The sequence below is a fragment of the Strix uralensis genome, chromosome 1, assembly GCF_047716275.1.
Source record: "Strix uralensis isolate ZFMK-TIS-50842 chromosome 1, bStrUra1, whole genome shotgun sequence".
In the NCBI taxonomy this organism is placed as follows: domain Eukaryota; kingdom Metazoa; phylum Chordata; class Aves; order Strigiformes; family Strigidae; genus Strix; species Strix uralensis.
Window position 1 is genome coordinate 8699620 of NC_133972.1, and position 16642 is coordinate 8716261.

Genomic DNA, 16642 nt, shown 5'->3' on the forward strand with positions numbered 1-16642 from the left:
TAAAATTGAGATATTGGTGAAGAAAAATGAGGCTTTTCACCCAAAAATTGAGAGCTTGTCCCTAAAATTGGGAGCTTGGAGTAGGAAAATGAGGCTTTTAATCTTAAAAAGGAGGTTTGTGCCATAAATTGAGATATTGGTGAAGAAAAATGAGGCTTTTAATCTGAAAATTGAGAGCTTGTCCCTAAAATTGAGAGCTTGGTGCAGAAAAATGAGGCTTTTCACCCAAAAAAGGAGAGCTTGTCCATAACATTGAAATATTGGTGCAGAAAAATGAGGCTTTTCAGGTGAAAAAGGCAGGTTTTACCCTAAAATTGAGAGTTTGGTGCAGAAAAATGAGGCTTTTCTGGTGAAAAGGGCATTTTGTGCCCTAAAATTGCGAGCTTGTTGTAGGAAAATGAGGCTTTTTTACCCGAAAAAGGCAGGTTTTACCCTAAAATTGCGAGCTTGTTGTAGGAAAATGAGGCTTTTTTACCCGAAAAAGGCGGGTTTTACCCTAAAATTGAGAGCTTGTTGTAGGAAAATGAGGCTTTTCAGGTGAAAAAGGTGGGTTTGGTGCAGAAAATTGAGAGCTCTGTGCAGAAAAATGAGGCTTTTTCACCCGAAAAAGGCATTTTGTGCCCGAAATTGAGAGCTTGGTGCAGAAAAATGAGGCTTTTCACCCCAAAAACGCGGGTTTAGCCCCCATGATAGGGTTTGTGCTGTAAAAAAGGAGAGGTAGGGCCCTGGAAACGAGGCACTGCTGCATAAAAGGGAGGTTGTTACCTGTAGAATCAAAACTTTGGATGCCAAAAATTAATCTTTGAGAGGTAAAATGGGGGTTTGTGCCCTAAAATTGAGAGCTTGGAGTAGGAAAATGAGGCTTTTAATCTGAAAACGGAGGTTTGTGCCCTAAAATTGAGATATTGGTGAAGAAAAATGAGGCTTTTAATCTGAAAATTGAGTGCTTGTCCCTAAAATTGAGAGCTTGGTGCAGAAAAATGAGGCTTTTAATCTGAAAAAGGAGGTTTGTGCCCTAAAATTGAGATATTGGTGAAGAAAAATGAGGCTTTTCACCCAAAAATTGAGAGCTTGTCCCTAAAATTGAGAGCTTGGAGTAGGAAAATGAGGCTTTTAATCTGAAAAAGGAGGTTTGTGCCCTAAAATTGAGATATTGGTGAAGAAAAATGAGGTTTTTCACCCCAAAAGCGTGGGTTTAGCCCCCATGATAGGGTTTGTGCTGTAAAAAAGGAGAGGTAGGGCCCTGGAAACGAGGCACTGCTGCATAAAAGGGAGGTTGTTACCTGTAGAATCAAAACTTTGGATGCCAAAAATTAATCTTTGAGAGGTAAAATGGGGGTTTGTGCCCTAAAATTGAGAGCTTGGAGTAGGAAAATGAGGCTTTTAATCTGAAAACGGAGGTTTGTGCCCTAAAATTGAGATATTGGTGCAGAAAAATGAGGCTTTTAACCTGAAAAAGGAGGTTTGTGCCCTAAAATTGAGATATTGGTGCAGAAAAATGAGGCTTTTAACCTGAAAAAGGAGGTTTGTGCCCTAAAATTGAGATATTGGTGAAGAAAAATGAGGCTTTTCACCCAAAAATTGAGAGCTTGTCCCTAAAATTGGGAGCTTGGAGTAGGAAAATGAGGCTTTTAATCTTAAAAAGGAGGTTTGTGCCATAAATTGAGATATTGGTGAAGAAAAATGAGGCTTTTAATCTGAAAATTGAGAGCTTGTCCCTAAAATTGAGAGCTTGGTGCAGAAAAATGAGGCTTTTCACCCAAAAAAGGAGAGCTTGTCCATAACATTGAAATATTGGTGCAGAAAAATGAGGCTTTTCAGGTGAAAAAGGCAGGTTTTACCCTAAAATTGAGAGTTTGGTGCAGAAAAATGAGGCTTTTCTGGTGAAAAGGGCATTTTGTGCCCTAAAATTGCGAGCTTGTTGTAGGAAAATGAGGCTTTTTTACCCGAAAAAGGCAGGTTTTACCCTAAAATTGCGAGCTTGTTGTAGGAAAATGAGGCTTTTTTACCCGAAAAAGGCGGGTTTTACCCTAAAATTGAGAGCTTGTTGTAGGAAAATGAGGCTTTTCAGGTGAAAAAGGTGGGTTTGGTGCAGAAAATTGAGAGCTCTGTGCAGAAAAATGAGGCTTTTTCACCCGAAAAAGGCATTTTGTGCCCGAAATTGAGAGCTTGGTGCAGAAAAATGAGGCTTTTCACCCCAAAAACGCGGGTTTAGCCCCCATGATAGGGTTTGTGCTGTAAAAAAGGAGAGGTAGGGCCCTGGAAACGAGGCACTGCTGCATAAAAGGGAGGTTGTTACCTGTAGAATCAAAACTTTGGATGCCAAAAATTAATCTTTGAGAGGTAAAATGGGGGTTTGTGCCCTAAAATTGAGAGCTTGGAGTAGGAAAATGAGGCTTTTAATCTGAAAAAGGAGGTTTGTGCCCTAAAATTGAGATATTGGTGAAGAAAAATGAGGCTTTTCACCCAAAAATTGAGAGCTTGTCCCTAAAATTGAGAGCTTGGAGTAGGAAAATGAGGCTTTTAATCTGAAAAAGGAGGTTTGTGCCCTAAAATTGAGATATTGGTGAAGAAAAATGAGGTTTTTCACCCCAAAAGCGTGGGTTTAGCCCCCATGATAGGGTTTGTGCTGTAAAAAAGGAGAGGTAGGGCCCTGGAAACGAGGCACTGCTGCATAAAAGGGAGGTTGTTACCTGTAGAATCAAAACTTTGGATGCCAAAAATTAATCTTTGAGAGGTAAAATGGGGGTTTGTGCCCTAAAATTGAGAGCTTGGAGTAGGAAAATGAGGCTTTTAATCTGAAAACGGAGGTTTGTGCCCTAAAATTGAGATATTGGTGCAGAAAAATGAGGCTTTTAACCTGAAAAAGGAGGTTTGTGCCCTAAAATTGAGATATTGGTGCAGAAAAATGAGGCTTTTAACCTGAAAAAGGAGGTTTGTGCCCTAAAATTGAGATATTGGTGAAGAAAAATGAGGTTTTTCACCCAAAAATTGAGAGCTTGTCCCTAAAATTGGGAGCTTGGAGTAGGAAAATGAGGCTTTTAATCTGAAAAAGGAGGTTTGTGCCATAAATTGAGATATTGGTGAAGAAAAATGAGGCTTTTAATCTGAAAATTGAGAGCTTGTCCCTAAAATTGAGAGCTTGGTGCAGAAAAATGAGGCTTTTCACCCAAAAAAGGAGAGCTTGTCCATAACATTGAAATATTGGTGCAGAAAAATGAGGCTTTTCAGGTGAAAAAGGTGGGTTTGGTGCTAAAATTGAGAGCTTGGTGCAGAAAAATGAGGCTTTTCTGGTGAAAAGGGCATTTTGTGCCCTAAAATTGCGAGCTTGTTGTAGGAAAATGAGGCTTTTTTACCCGAAAAAGGCAGGTTTTACCCTAAAATTGAGAGCTTGTTGTAGGAAAATGAGGCTTTTTTACCCGAAAAAGGCGGGTTTTACCCTAAAATTGAGAGCTTGTTGTAGGAAAATGAGGCTTTTCAGGTGAAAAAGGCGGGTTTTACCGTAAAATTGAGAGAGTGTTTCCGAAAAATGAAGCTTTTCAGGTGAAAAAGGTGGGTTTGGTGCAGAAAATTGAGAGCTCTGTGCAGAAAAATGAGGCTTTTTCACCCGAAAAAGGCATTTTGTGCCCGAAATTGAGAGCTTGGTGCAGAAAAATGAGGCTTTTCACCCCAAAAACGCGGGTTTAGCCCCCATGATAGGGTTTGTGCTGTAAAAAAGGAGAGGTAGGGCCCTGGAAACGAGGCACTGCTGCATAAAAGGGAGGTTGTTACCTGTAGAATCAAAAGCTTGGATGCCAAAAATTAATCTTTGAGAGGTAAAATGGGGGTTTGTGCCCTAAAATTGAGAGCTTGGAGTAGGAAAATGAGGCTTTTAATCTGAAAACGGAGGTTTGTGCCCTAAAATTGAGATATTGGTGCAGAAAAATGAGGCTTTTAACCTGAAAAAGGAGGTTTGTGCCCTAAAATTGAGATATTGGTGAAGAAAAATGAGGCTTTTCACCCAAAAATTGAGAGCTTGTCCCTAAAATTGGGAGCTTGGAGTAGGAAAATGAGGCTTTTAATCTTAAAAAGGAGGTTTCCGCCCTTAAATTGAGATATTGGTGAAGAAAAATGAGGCTTTTAATCTGAAAATTGAGAGCTTGTCCCTAAAATTGAGAGCTTGGTGCAGAAAAATGAGGCTTTTCACCCAAAAAAGGAGAGCTTGTCCATAACATTGAAATATTGGTGCAGAAAAATGAGGCTTTTCAGGTGAAAAAGGTGGGTTTGGTGCTAAAATTGAGAGCTTGGTGCAGAAAAATGAGGCTTTTCTGGTGAAAAGGGCATTTTGTGCCCTAAAATTGCGAGCTTGTTGTAGGAAAATGAGGCTTTTTTACCCGAAAAAGGCAGGTTTTACCCTAAAATTGCGAGCTTGTTGTAGGAAAATGAGGCTTTTTTACCCGAAAAAGGCGGGTTTTACCCTAAAATTGCGAGCTTGTTGTAGGAAAATGAGGCTTTTCAGGTGAAAAAGGCGGGTTTTACCGTAAAATTGAGAGAGTGTTTCCGAAAAATGAGGCTTTTCAGGTGAAAAAGGTGGGTTTGGTGCAGAAAATTGAGAGCTCTGTGCAGAAAAATGAGGCTTTTTCACCCGAAAAAGGCATTTTGTGCCCGAAATTGAGAGCTTGGTGCAGAAAAATGAGGCTTTTCACCCCAAAAACGCGGGTTTAGCCCCCATGATAGGGTTTGTGCTGTAAAAAAGGAGAGGTAGGGCCCTGGAAACGAGGCACTGCTGCATAAAAGGGAGGTTGTTACCTGTAGAATCAAAACTTTGGATGCCAAAAATTAATCTTTGAGAGGTAAAATGGGGGTTTGTGCCCTAAAATTGAGAGCTTGGAGTAGGAAAATGAGGCTTTTAATCTGAAAACGGAGGTTTGTGCCCTAAAATTGAGATATTGGTGCAGAAAAATGAGGCTTTTAACCTGAAAAAGGAGGTTTGTGCCCTAAAATTGAGATATTGGTGAAGAAAAATGAGGCTTTTCACCCAAAAATTGAGAGCTTGTCCCTAAAATTGGGAGCTTGGAGTAGGAAAATGAGGCTTTTAATCTGAAAAAGGAGGTTTGTGCCATAAATTGAGATATTGGTGAAGAAAAATGAGGCTTTTAATCTGAAAATTGAGAGCTTGTCCCTAAAATTGAGAGCTTGGTGCAGAAAAATGAGGCTTTTCACCCAAAAAAGGAGAGCTTGTCCATAACATTGAAATATTGGTGCAGAAAAATGAGGCTTTTCAGGTGAAAAAGGCAGGTTTTACCCTAAAATTGAGAGTTTGGTGCAGAAAAATGAGGCTTTTCTGGTGAAAAGGGCATTTTGTGCCCTAAAATTGCGAGCTTGTTGTAGGAAAATGAGGCTTTTTTACCCGAAAAAGGCAGGTTTTACCCTAAAATTGAGAGCTTGTTGTAGGAAAATGAGGCTTTTCAGGTGAAAAAGGCGGGTTTGGTGCAGAAAATTGAGAGCTCTGTGCAGAAAAATGAGGCTTTTTCACCCGAAAAAGGCATTTTGTGCCCGAAATTGAGAGCTTGGTGCAGAAAAATGAGGCTTTTCACCCCAAAAACGCGGGTTTAGCCCCCATGATAGGGTTTGTGCTGTAAAAAAGGAGAGGTAGGGCCCTGGAAACGAGGCACTGCTGCATAAAAGGGAGGTTGTTACCTGTAGAATCAAAACTTTGGATGCCAAAAATTAATCTTTGAGAGGTAAAATGGGGGTTTGTGCCCTAAAATTGAGAGCTTGGAGTAGGAAAATGAGGCTTTTAATCTGAAAACGGAGGTTTGTGCCCTAAAATTGAGATATTGGTGAAGAAAAATGAGGCTTTTCACCCAAAAATTGAGAGCTTGTCCCTAAAATTGGGAGCTTGGAGTAGGAAAATGAGGCTTTTAATCTGAAAAAGGAGGTTTGTGCCATAAATTGAGATATTGGTGAAGAAAAATGAGGCTTTTAATCTGAAAATTGAGAGCTTGTCCCTAAAATTGAGAGCTTGGTGCAGAAAAATGAGGCTTTTCACCCAAAAAAGGAGAGCTTGTCCATAACATTGAAATATTGGTGCAGAAAAATGAGGCTTTTCAGGTGAAAAAGGCAGGTTTTACCCTAAAATTGAGAGTTTGGTGCAGAAAAATGAGGCTTTTCTGGTGAAAAGGGCATTTTGTGCCCTAAAATTGCGAGCTTGTTGTAGGAAAATGAGGCTTTTTTACCCGAAAAAGGCAGGTTTTACCCTAAAATTGCGAGCTTGTTGTAGGAAAATGAGGCTTTTTTACCCGAAAAAGGCGGGTTTTACCCTAAAATTGAGAGCTTGTTGTAGGAAAATGAGGCTTTTCAGGTGAAAAAGGCGGGTTTTACCGTAAAATTGAGAGAGTGTTTCCGAAAAATGAGGCTTTTCAGGTGAAAAAGGTGGGTTTGCTGCAGAAAATTGAGAGCTCTGTGCAGAAAAATGAGGCTTTTTCACCCGAAAAAGGCATTTTGTGCCCGAAATTGAGAGCTTGGTGCAGAAAAATGAGGCTTTTCACCCCAAAAACGCGGGTTTAGCCCCCATGATAGGGTTTGTGCTGTAAAAAAGGAGAGGTAGGGCCCTGGAAACGAGGCACTGCTGCATAAAAGGGAGGTTGTTACCTGTAGAATCAAAACTTTGGATGCCAAAAATTAATCTTTGAGAGGTAAAATGGGGGTTTGTGCCCTAAAATTGAGAGCTTGGAGTAGGAAAATGAGGCTTTTAATCTGAAAAAGGAGGTTTGTGCCCTAAAATTGAGATATTGGTGAAGAAAAATGAGGCTTTTCACCCAAAAATTGAGAGCTTGTCCCTAAAATTGAGAGCTTGGAGTAGGAAAATGAGGCTTTTAATCTGAAAAAGGAGGTTTGTGCCCTAAAATTGAGATATTGGTGAAGAAAAATGAGGTTTTTCACCCCAAAAGCGTGGGTTTAGCCCCCATGATAGGGTTTGTGCTGTAAAAAAGGAGAGGTAGGGCCCTGGAAACGAGGCACTGCTGCATAAAAGGGAGGTTGTTACCTGTAGAATCAAAACTTTGGATGCCAAAAATTAATCTTTGAGAGGTAAAATGGGGGTTTGTGCCCTAAAATTGAGAGCTTGGAGTAGGAAAATGAGGCTTTTAATCTGAAAACGGAGGTTTGTGCCCTAAAATTGAGATATTGGTGCAGAAAAATGAGGCTTTTAACCTGAAAAAGGAGGTTTGTGCCCTAAAATTGAGATATTGGTGCAGAAAAATGAGGCTTTTAACCTGAAAAAGGAGGTTTGTGCCCTAAAATTGAGATATTGGTGAAGAAAAATGAGGTTTTTCACCCAAAAATTGAGAGCTTGTCCCTAAAATTGGGAGCTTGGAGTAGGAAAATGAGGCTTTTAATCTGAAAAAGGAGGTTTGTGCCATAAATTGAGATATTGGTGAAGAAAAATGAGGCTTTTAATCTGAAAATTGAGAGCTTGTCCCTAAAATTGAGAGCTTGGTGCAGAAAAATGAGGCTTTTCACCCAAAAAAGGAGAGCTTGTCCATAACATTGAAATATTGGTGCAGAAAAATGAGGCTTTTCAGGTGAAAAAGGTGGGTTTGGTGCTAAAATTGAGAGCTTGGTGCAGAAAAATGAGGCTTTTCTGGTGAAAAGGGCATTTTGTGCCCTAAAATTGCGAGCTTGTTGTAGGAAAATGAGGCTTTTTTACCCGAAAAAGGCGGGTTTTACCCTAAAATTGAGAGCTTGTTGTAGGAAAATGAGGCTTTTCAGGTGAAAAAGGCGGGTTTTACCGTAAAATTGAGAGAGTGTTTCCGAAAAATGAAGCTTTTCAGGTGAAAAAGGTGGGTTTGGTGCAGAAAATTGAGAGCTCTGTGCAGAAAAATGAGGCTTTTTCACCCGAAAAAGGCATTTTGTGCCCGAAATTGAGAGCTTGGTGCAGAAAAATGAGGCTTTTCACCCCAAAAACGCGGGTTTAGCCCCCATGATAGGGTTTGTGCTGTAAAAAAGGAGAGGTAGGGCCCTGGAAACGAGGCACTGCTGCATAAAAGGGAGGTTGTTACCTGTAGAATCAAAAGCTTGGATGCCAAAAATTAATCTTTGAGAGGTAAAATGGGGGTTTGTGCCCTAAAATTGAGAGCTTGGAGTAGGAAAATGAGGCTTTTAATCTGAAAACGGAGGTTTGTGCCCTAAAATTGAGATATTGGTGCAGAAAAATGAGGCTTTTAACCTGAAAAAGGAGGTTTGTGCCCTAAAATTGAGATATTGGTGAAGAAAAATGAGGCTTTTCACCCAAAAATTGAGAGCTTGTCCCTAAAATTGGGAGCTTGGAGTAGGAAAATGAGGCTTTTAATCTTAAAAAGGAGGTTTCCGCCCTTAAATTGAGATATTGGTGAAGAAAAATGAGGCTTTTAATCTGAAAATTGAGAGCTTGTCCCTAAAATTGAGAGCTTGGTGCAGAAAAATGAGGCTTTTCACCCAAAAAAGGAGAGCTTGTCCATAACATTGAAATATTGGTGCAGAAAAATGAGGCTTTTCAGGTGAAAAAGGTGGGTTTGGTGCTAAAATTGAGAGCTTGGTGCAGAAAAATGAGGCTTTTCTGGTGAAAAGGGCATTTTGTGCCCTAAAATTGCGAGCTTGTTGTAGGAAAATGAGGCTTTTTTACCCGAAAAAGGCAGGTTTTACCCTAAAATTGAGAGCTTGTTGTAGGAAAATGAGGCTTTTTTACCCGAAAAAGGCGGGTTTTACCCTAAAATTGCGAGCTTGTTGTAGGAAAATGAGGCTTTTCAGGTGAAAAAGGCGGGTTTTACCGTAAAATTGAGAGAGTGTTTCCGAAAAATGAGGCTTTTCAGGTGAAAAAGGTGGGTTTGGTGCAGAAAATTGAGAGCTCTGTGCAGAAAAATGAGGCTTTTTCACCCGAAAAAGGCATTTTGTGCCCGAAATTGAGAGCTTGGTGCAGAAAAATGAGGCTTTTCACCCCAAAAACGCGGGTTTAGCCCCCATGATAGGGTTTGTGCTGTAAAAAAGGAGAGGTAGGGCCCTGGAAACGAGGCACTGCTGCATAAAAGGGAGGTTGTTACCTGTAGAATCAAAACTTTGGATGCCAAAAATTAATCTTTGAGAGGTAAAATGGGGGTTTGTGCCCTAAAATTGAGAGCTTGGAGTAGGAAAATGAGGCTTTTAATCTGAAAACGGAGGTTTGTGCCCTAAAATTGAGATATTGGTGCAGAAAAATGAGGCTTTTAACCTGAAAAAGGAGGTTTGTGCCCTAAAATTGAGATATTGGTGAAGAAAAATGAGGCTTTTCACCCAAAAATTGAGAGCTTGTCCCTAAAATTGGGAGCTTGGAGTAGGAAAATGAGGCTTTTAATCTGAAAAAGGAGGTTTGTGCCATAAATTGAGATATTGGTGAAGAAAAATGAGGCTTTTAATCTGAAAATTGAGAGCTTGTCCCTAAAATTGAGAGCTTGGTGCAGAAAAATGAGGCTTTTCACCCAAAAAAGGAGAGCTTGTCCATAACATTGAAATATTGGTGCAGAAAAATGAGGCTTTTCAGGTGAAAAAGGCAGGTTTTACCCTAAAATTGAGAGTTTGGTGCAGAAAAATGAGGCTTTTCTGGTGAAAAGGGCATTTTGTGCCCTAAAATTGCGAGCTTGTTGTAGGAAAATGAGGCTTTTTTACCCGAAAAAGGCAGGTTTTACCCTAAAATTGAGAGCTTGTTGTAGGAAAATGAGGCTTTTTTACCCGAAAAAGGCGGGTTTTACCCTAAAATTGAGAGCTTGTTGTAGGAAAATGAGGCTTTTCAGGTGAAAAAGGCGGGTTTTACCGTAAAATTGAGAGAGTGTTTCCGAAAAATGAGGCTTTTCAGGTGAAAAAGGTGGGTTTGGTGCAGAAAATTGAGAGCTCTGTGCAGAAAAATGAGGCTTTTTCACCCGAAAAAGGCATTTTGTGCCCGAAATTGAGAGCTTGGTGCAGAAAAATGAGGCTTTTCACCCCAAAAACGCGGGTTTAGCCCCCATGATAGGGTTTGTGCTGTAAAAAAGGAGAGGTAGGGCCCTGGAAACGAGGCACTGCTGCATAAAAGGGAGGTTGTTACCTGTAGAATCAAAACTTTGGATGCCAAAAATTAATCTTTGAGAGGTAAAATGGGGGTTTGTGCCCTAAAATTGAGAGCTTGGAGTAGGAAAATGAGGCTTTTAATCTGAAAAAGGAGGTTTGTGCCCTAAAATTGAGATATTGGTGCAGAAAAATGAGGCTTTTAACCTGAAAAAGGAGGTTTGTGCCCTAAAATTGAGATATTGGTGAAGAAAAATGAGGCTTTTCACCCAAAAATTGAGAGCTTGTCCCTAAAATTGGGAGCTTGGAGTAGGAAAATGAGGCTTTTAATCTGAAAAAGGAGGTTTGTGCCATAAATTGAGATATTGGTGAAGAAAAATGAGGCTTTTAATCTGAAAATTGAGAGCTTGTCCCTAAAATTGAGAGCTTGGTGCAGAAAAATGAGGCTTTTCACCCAAAAAAGGAGAGCTTGTCCATAACATTGAAATATTGGTGCAGAAAAATGAGGCTTTTCAGGTGAAAAAGGTGGGTTTGGTGCTAAAATTGAGAGCTTGGTGCAGAAAAATGAGGCTTTTCTGGTGAAAAGGGCATTTTGTGCCCTAAAATTGCGAGCTTGTTGTAGGAAAATGAGGCTTTTTTACCCGAAAAAGGCAGGTTTTACCCTAAAATTGAGAGCTTGTTGTAGGAAAATGAGGCTTTTTTACCCGAAAAAGGCGGGTTTTACCCTAAAATTGAGAGCTTGTTGTAGGAAAATGAGGCTTTTCAGGTGAAAAAGGCGGGTTTTACCGTAAAATTGAGAGAGTGTTTCCGAAAAATGAGGCTTTTCAGGTGAAAAAGGTGGGTTTGGTGCAGAAAATTGAGAGCTCTGTGCAGAAAAATGAGGCTTTTTCACCCGAAAAAGGCATTTTGTGCCCGAAATTGAGAGCTTGGTGCAGAAAAATGAGGCTTTTCACCCCAAAAACGCGGGTTTAGCCCCCATGATAGGGTTTGTGCTGCAAAAAAGGAGAGGTAGGGCCCTGGAAACGAGGCACTGCTGCATAAAAGGGAGGTTGTTACCTGTAGAATCAAAACTTTGGATGCCAAAAATTAATCTTTGAGAGGTAAAATGGGGGTTTGTGCCCTAAAATTGAGAGCTTGGAGTAGGAAAATGAGGCTTTTAATCTGAAGACGGAGGTTTGTGCCCTAAAATTGAGATATTGGTGCAGAAAAATGAGGCTTTTAACCTGAAAAAGGAGGTTTGTGCCCTAAAATTGAGATATTGGTGAAGAAAAATGAGGCTTTTCACCCAAAAATTGAGAGCTTGTCCCTAAAATTGGGAGCTTGGAGTAGGAAAATGAGGCTTTTAATCTTAAAAAGGAGGTTTCCGCCCTTAAATTGAGATATTGGTGAAGAAAAATGAGGCTTTTAATCTGAAAATTGAGAGCTTGTCCCTAAAATTGAGAGCTTGGTGCAGAAAAATGAGGCTTTTCACCCAAAAAAGGAGAGCTTGTCCATAACATTGAAATATTGGTGCAGAAAAATGAGGCTTTTCAGGTGAAAAAGGTGGGTTTGGTGCTAAAATTGAGAGCTTGGTGCAGAAAAATGAGGCTTTTCTGGTGAAAAGGGCATTTTGTGCCCTAAAATTGCGAGCTTGTTGTAGGAAAATGAGGCTTTTTTACCCGAAAAAGGCAGGTTTTACCCTAAAATTGAGAGCTTGTTGTAGGAAAATGAGGCTTTTTTACCCGAAAAAGGCGGGTTTTACCCTAAAATTGAGAGCTTGTTGTAGGAAAATGAGGCTTTTCAGGTGAAAAAGGCGGGTTTTACCGTAAAATTGAGAGAGTGTTTCCGAAAAATGAGGCTTTTCAGGTGAAAAAGGTGGGTTTGGTGCAGAAAATTGAGAGCTCTGTGCAGAAAAATGAGGCTTTTTCACCCGAAAAAGGCATTTTGTGCCCGAAATTGAGAGCTTGGTGCAGAAAAATGAGGCTTTTCACCCCAAAAACGCGGGTTTAGCCCCCATGATAGGGTTTGTGCTGTAAAAAAGGAGAGGTAGGGCCCTGGAAACGAGGCACTGCTGCATAAAAGGGAGGTTGTTACCTGTAGAATCAAAACTTTGGATGCCAAAAATTAATCTTTGAGAGGTAAAATGGGGGTTTGTGCCCTAAAATTGAGAGCTTGGAGTAGGAAAATGAGGCTTTTAATCTGAAAACGGAGGTTTGTGCCCTAAAATTGAGATATTGGTGCAGAAAAATGAGGCTTTTAACCTGAAAAAGGAGGTTTGTGCCCTAAAATTGAGATATTGGTGAAGAAAAATGAGGCTTTTCACCCAAAAATTGAGAGCTTGTCCCTAAAATTGGGAGCTTGGAGTAGGAAAATGAGGCTTTTAATCTGAAAAAGGAGGTTTGTGCCATAAATTGAGATATTGGTGAAGAAAAATGAGGCTTTTAATCTGAAAATTGAGAGCTTGTCCCTAAAATTGAGAGCTTGGTGCAGAAAAATGAGGCTTTTCACCCAAAAAAGGAGAGCTTGTCCATAACATTGAAATATTGGTGCAGAAAAATGAGGCTTTTCAGGTGAAAAAGGTGGGTTTGGTGCTAAAATTGAGAGCTTGGTGCAGAAAAATGAGGCTTTTCTGGTGAAAAGGGCATTTTGTGCCCTAAAATTGCGAGCTTGTTGTAGGAAAATGAGGCTTTTTTACCCGAAAAAGGCAGGTTTTACCCTAAAATTGAGAGCTTGTTGTAGGAAAATGAGGCTTTTTTACCCGAAAAAGGCGGGTTTTACCCTAAAATTGAGAGCTTGTTGTAGGAAAATGAGGCTTTTCAGGTGAAAAAGGCGGGTTTTACCGTAAAATTGAGAGAGTGTTTCCGAAAAATGAGGCTTTTCAGGTGAAAAAGGTGGGTTTGGTGCAGAAAATTGAGAGCTCTGTGCAGAAAAATGAGGCTTTTTCACCCGAAAAAGGCATTTTGTGCCCGAAATTGAGAGCTTGGTGCAGAAAAATGAGGCTTTTCACCCCAAAAACGCGGGTTTAGCCCCCATGATAGGGTTTGTGCTGTAAAAAAGGAGAGGTAGGGCCCTGGAAACGAGGCACTGCTGCATAAAAGGGAGGTTGTTACCTGTAGAATCAAAACTTTGGATGCCAAAAATTAATCTTTGAGAGGTAAAATGGGGGTTTGTGCCCTAAAATTGAGAGCTTGGAGTAGGAAAATGAGGCTTTTAATCTGAAGACGGAGGTTTGTGCCCTAAAATTGAGATATTGGTGCAGAAAAATGAGGCTTTTAACCTGAAAAAGGAGGTTTGTGCCCTAAAATTGAGATATTGGTGAAGAAAAATGAGGCTTTTCACCCAAAAATTGAGAGCTTGTCCCTAAAATTGGGAGCTTGGAGTAGGAAAATGAGGCTTTTAATCTGAAAAAGGAGGTTTGTGCCATAAATTGAGATATTGGTGAAGAAAAATGAGGCTTTTAATCTGAAAATTGAGAGCTTGTCCCTAAAATTGAGAGCTTGGTGCAGAAAAATGAGGCTTTTCACCCAAAAAAGGAGAGCTTGTCCATAACATTGAAATATTGGTGCAGAAAAATGAGGCTTTTCAGGTGAAAAAGGTGGGTTTGGTGCTAAAATTGAGAGCTTGGTGCAGAAAAATGAGGCTTTTCTGGTGAAAAGGGCATTTTGTGCCCTAAAATTGCGAGCTTGTTGTAGGAAAATGAGGCTTTTTTACCCGAAAAAGGCAGGTTTTACCCTAAAATTGAGAGCTTGTTGTAGGAAAATGAGGCTTTTTTACCCGAAAAAGGCGGGTTTTACCCTAAAATTGAGAGCTTGTTGTAGGAAAATGAGGCTTTTCAGGTGAAAAAGGCGGGTTTTACCGTAAAATTGAGAGAGTGTTTCCGAAAAATGAGGCTTTTCAGGTGAAAAAGGTGGGTTTGGTGCAGAAAATTGAGAGCTCTGTGCAGAAAAATGAGGCTTTTTCACCCGAAAAAGGCATTTTGTGCCCGAAATTGAGAGCTTGGTGCAGAAAAATGAGGCTTTTCACCCCAAAAACGCGGGTTTAGCCCCCATGATAGGGTTTGTGCTGTAAAAAAGGAGAGGTAGGGCCCTGGAAACGAGGCACTGCTGCATAAAAGGGAGGTTGTTACCTGTAGAATCAAAACTTTGGATGCCAAAAATTAATCTTTGAGAGGTAAAATGGGGGTTTGTGCCCTAAAATTGAGAGCTTGGAGTAGGAAAATGAGGCTTTTAATCTGAAAAAGGAGGTTTGTGCCCTAAAATTGAGATATTGGTGCAGAAAAATGAGGCTTTTAACCTGAAAAAGGAGGTTTGTGCCCTAAAATTGAGATATTGGTGAAGAAAAATGAGGCTTTTCACCCAAAAATTGAGAGCTTGTCCCTAAAATTGGGAGCTTGGAGTAGGAAAATGAGGCTTTTAATCTTAAAAAGGAGGTTTCCGCCCTTAAATTGAGATATTGGTGAAGAAAAATGAGGCTTTTAATCTGAAAATTGAGAGCTTGTCCCTAAAATTGAGAGCTTGGTGCAGAAAAATGAGGCTTTTCACCCAAAAAAGGAGAGCTTGTCCATAACATTGAAATATTGGTGCAGAAAAATGAGGCTTTTCAGGTGAAAAAGGTGGGTTTGGTGCTAAAATTGAGAGCTTGGTGCAGAAAAATGAGGCTTTTCTGGTGAAAAGGGCATTTTGTGCCCTAAAATTGCGAGCTTGTTGTAGGAAAATGAGGCTTTTTTACCCGAAAAAGGCAGGTTTTACCCTAAAATTGAGAGCTTGTTGTAGGAAAATGAGGCTTTTTTACCCGAAAAAGGCGGGTTTTACCCTAAAATTGAGAGCTTGTTGTAGGAAAATGAGGCTTTTCAGGTGAAAAAGGCGGGTTTTACCGTAAAATTGAGAGAGTGTTTCCGAAAAATGAGGCTTTTCAGGTGAAAAAGGTGGGTTTGGTGCAGAAAATTGAGAGCTCTGTGCAGAAAAATGAGGCTTTTTCACCCGAAAAAGGCATTTTGTGCCCGAAATTGAGAGCTTGGTGCAGAAAAATGAGGCTTTTCACCCCAAAAACGCGGGTTTAGCCCCCATGATAGGGTTTGTGCTGTAAAAAAGGAGAGGTAGGGCCCTGGAAACGAGGCACTGCTGCATAAAAGGGAGGTTGTTACCTGTAGAATCAAAACTTTGGATGCCAAAAATTAATCTTTGAGAGGTAAAATGGGGGTTTGTGCCCTAAAATTGAGAGCTTGGAGTAGGAAAATGAGGCTTTTAATCTGAAAACGGAGGTTTGTGCCCTAAAATTGAGATATTGGTGCAGAAAAATGAGGCTTTTAACCTGAAAAAGGAGGTTTGTGCCCTAAAATTGAGATATTGGTGAAGAAAAATGAGGCTTTTCACCCAAAAATTGAGAGCTTGTCCCTAAAATTGGGAGCTTGGAGTAGGAAAATGAGGCTTTTAATCTGAAAAAGGAGGTTTGTGCCATAAATTGAGATATTGGTGAAGAAAAATGAGGCTTTTAATCTGAAAATTGAGAGCTTGTCCCTAAAATTGAGAGCTTGGTGCAGAAAAATGAGGCTTTTCACCCAAAAAAGGAGAGCTTGTCCATAACATTGAAATATTGGTGCAGAAAAATGAGGCTTTTCAGGTGAAAAAGGTGGGTTTGGTGCTAAAATTGAGAGCTTGGTGCAGAAAAATGAGGCTTTTCTGGTGAAAAGGGCATTTTGTGCCCTAAAATTGCGAGCTTGTTGTAGGAAAATGAGGCTTTTTTACCCGAAAAAGGCAGGTTTTACCCTAAAATTGAGAGCTTGTTGTAGGAAAATGAGGCTTTTTTACCCGAAAAAGGCGGGTTTTACCCTAAAATTGAGAGCTTGTTGTAGGAAAATGAGGCTTTTCAGGTGAAAAAGGCGGGTTTTACCGTAAAATTGAGAGAGTGTTTCCGAAAAATGAGGCTTTTCAGGTGAAAAAGGTGGGTTTGGTGCAGAAAATTGAGAGCTCTGTGCAGAAAAATGAGGCTTTTTCACCCGAAAAAGGCATTTTGTGCCCGAAATTGAGAGCTTGGTGCAGAAAAATGAGGCTTTTCACCCCAAAAACGCGGGTTTAGCCCCCATGATAGGGTTTGTGCTGTAAAAAAGGAGAGGTAGGGCCCTGGAAACGAGGCACTGCTGCATAAAAGGGAGGTTGTTACCTGTAGAATCAAAACTTTGGATGCCAAAAATTAATCTTTGAGAGGTAAAATGGGGGTTTGTGCCCTAAAATTGAGAGCTTGGAGTAGGAAAATGAGGCTTTTAATCTGAAAAAGGAGGTTTGTGCCCTAAAATTGAGATATTGGTGAAGAAAAATGAGGCTTTTAACCTGAAAAAGGAGGTTTGTGCCCTAAAATTGAGATATTGGTGAAGAAAAATGAGGCTTTTCACCCAAAAATTGAGAGCTTGTCCCTAAAATTGGGAGCTTGGAGTAGGAAAATGAGGCTTTTAATCTGAAAAAGGAGGTTTGTGCCATAAATTGAGATATTGGTGAAGAAAAATGAGGCTTTTAATCTGAAAATTGAGAGCTTGTCCCTAAAATTGAGAGCTTGGTGCAGAAAAATGAGGCTTTTCACCCAAAAAAGGAGAGCTTGTCCATAACATTGAAATATTGGTGCAGAAAAATGAGGC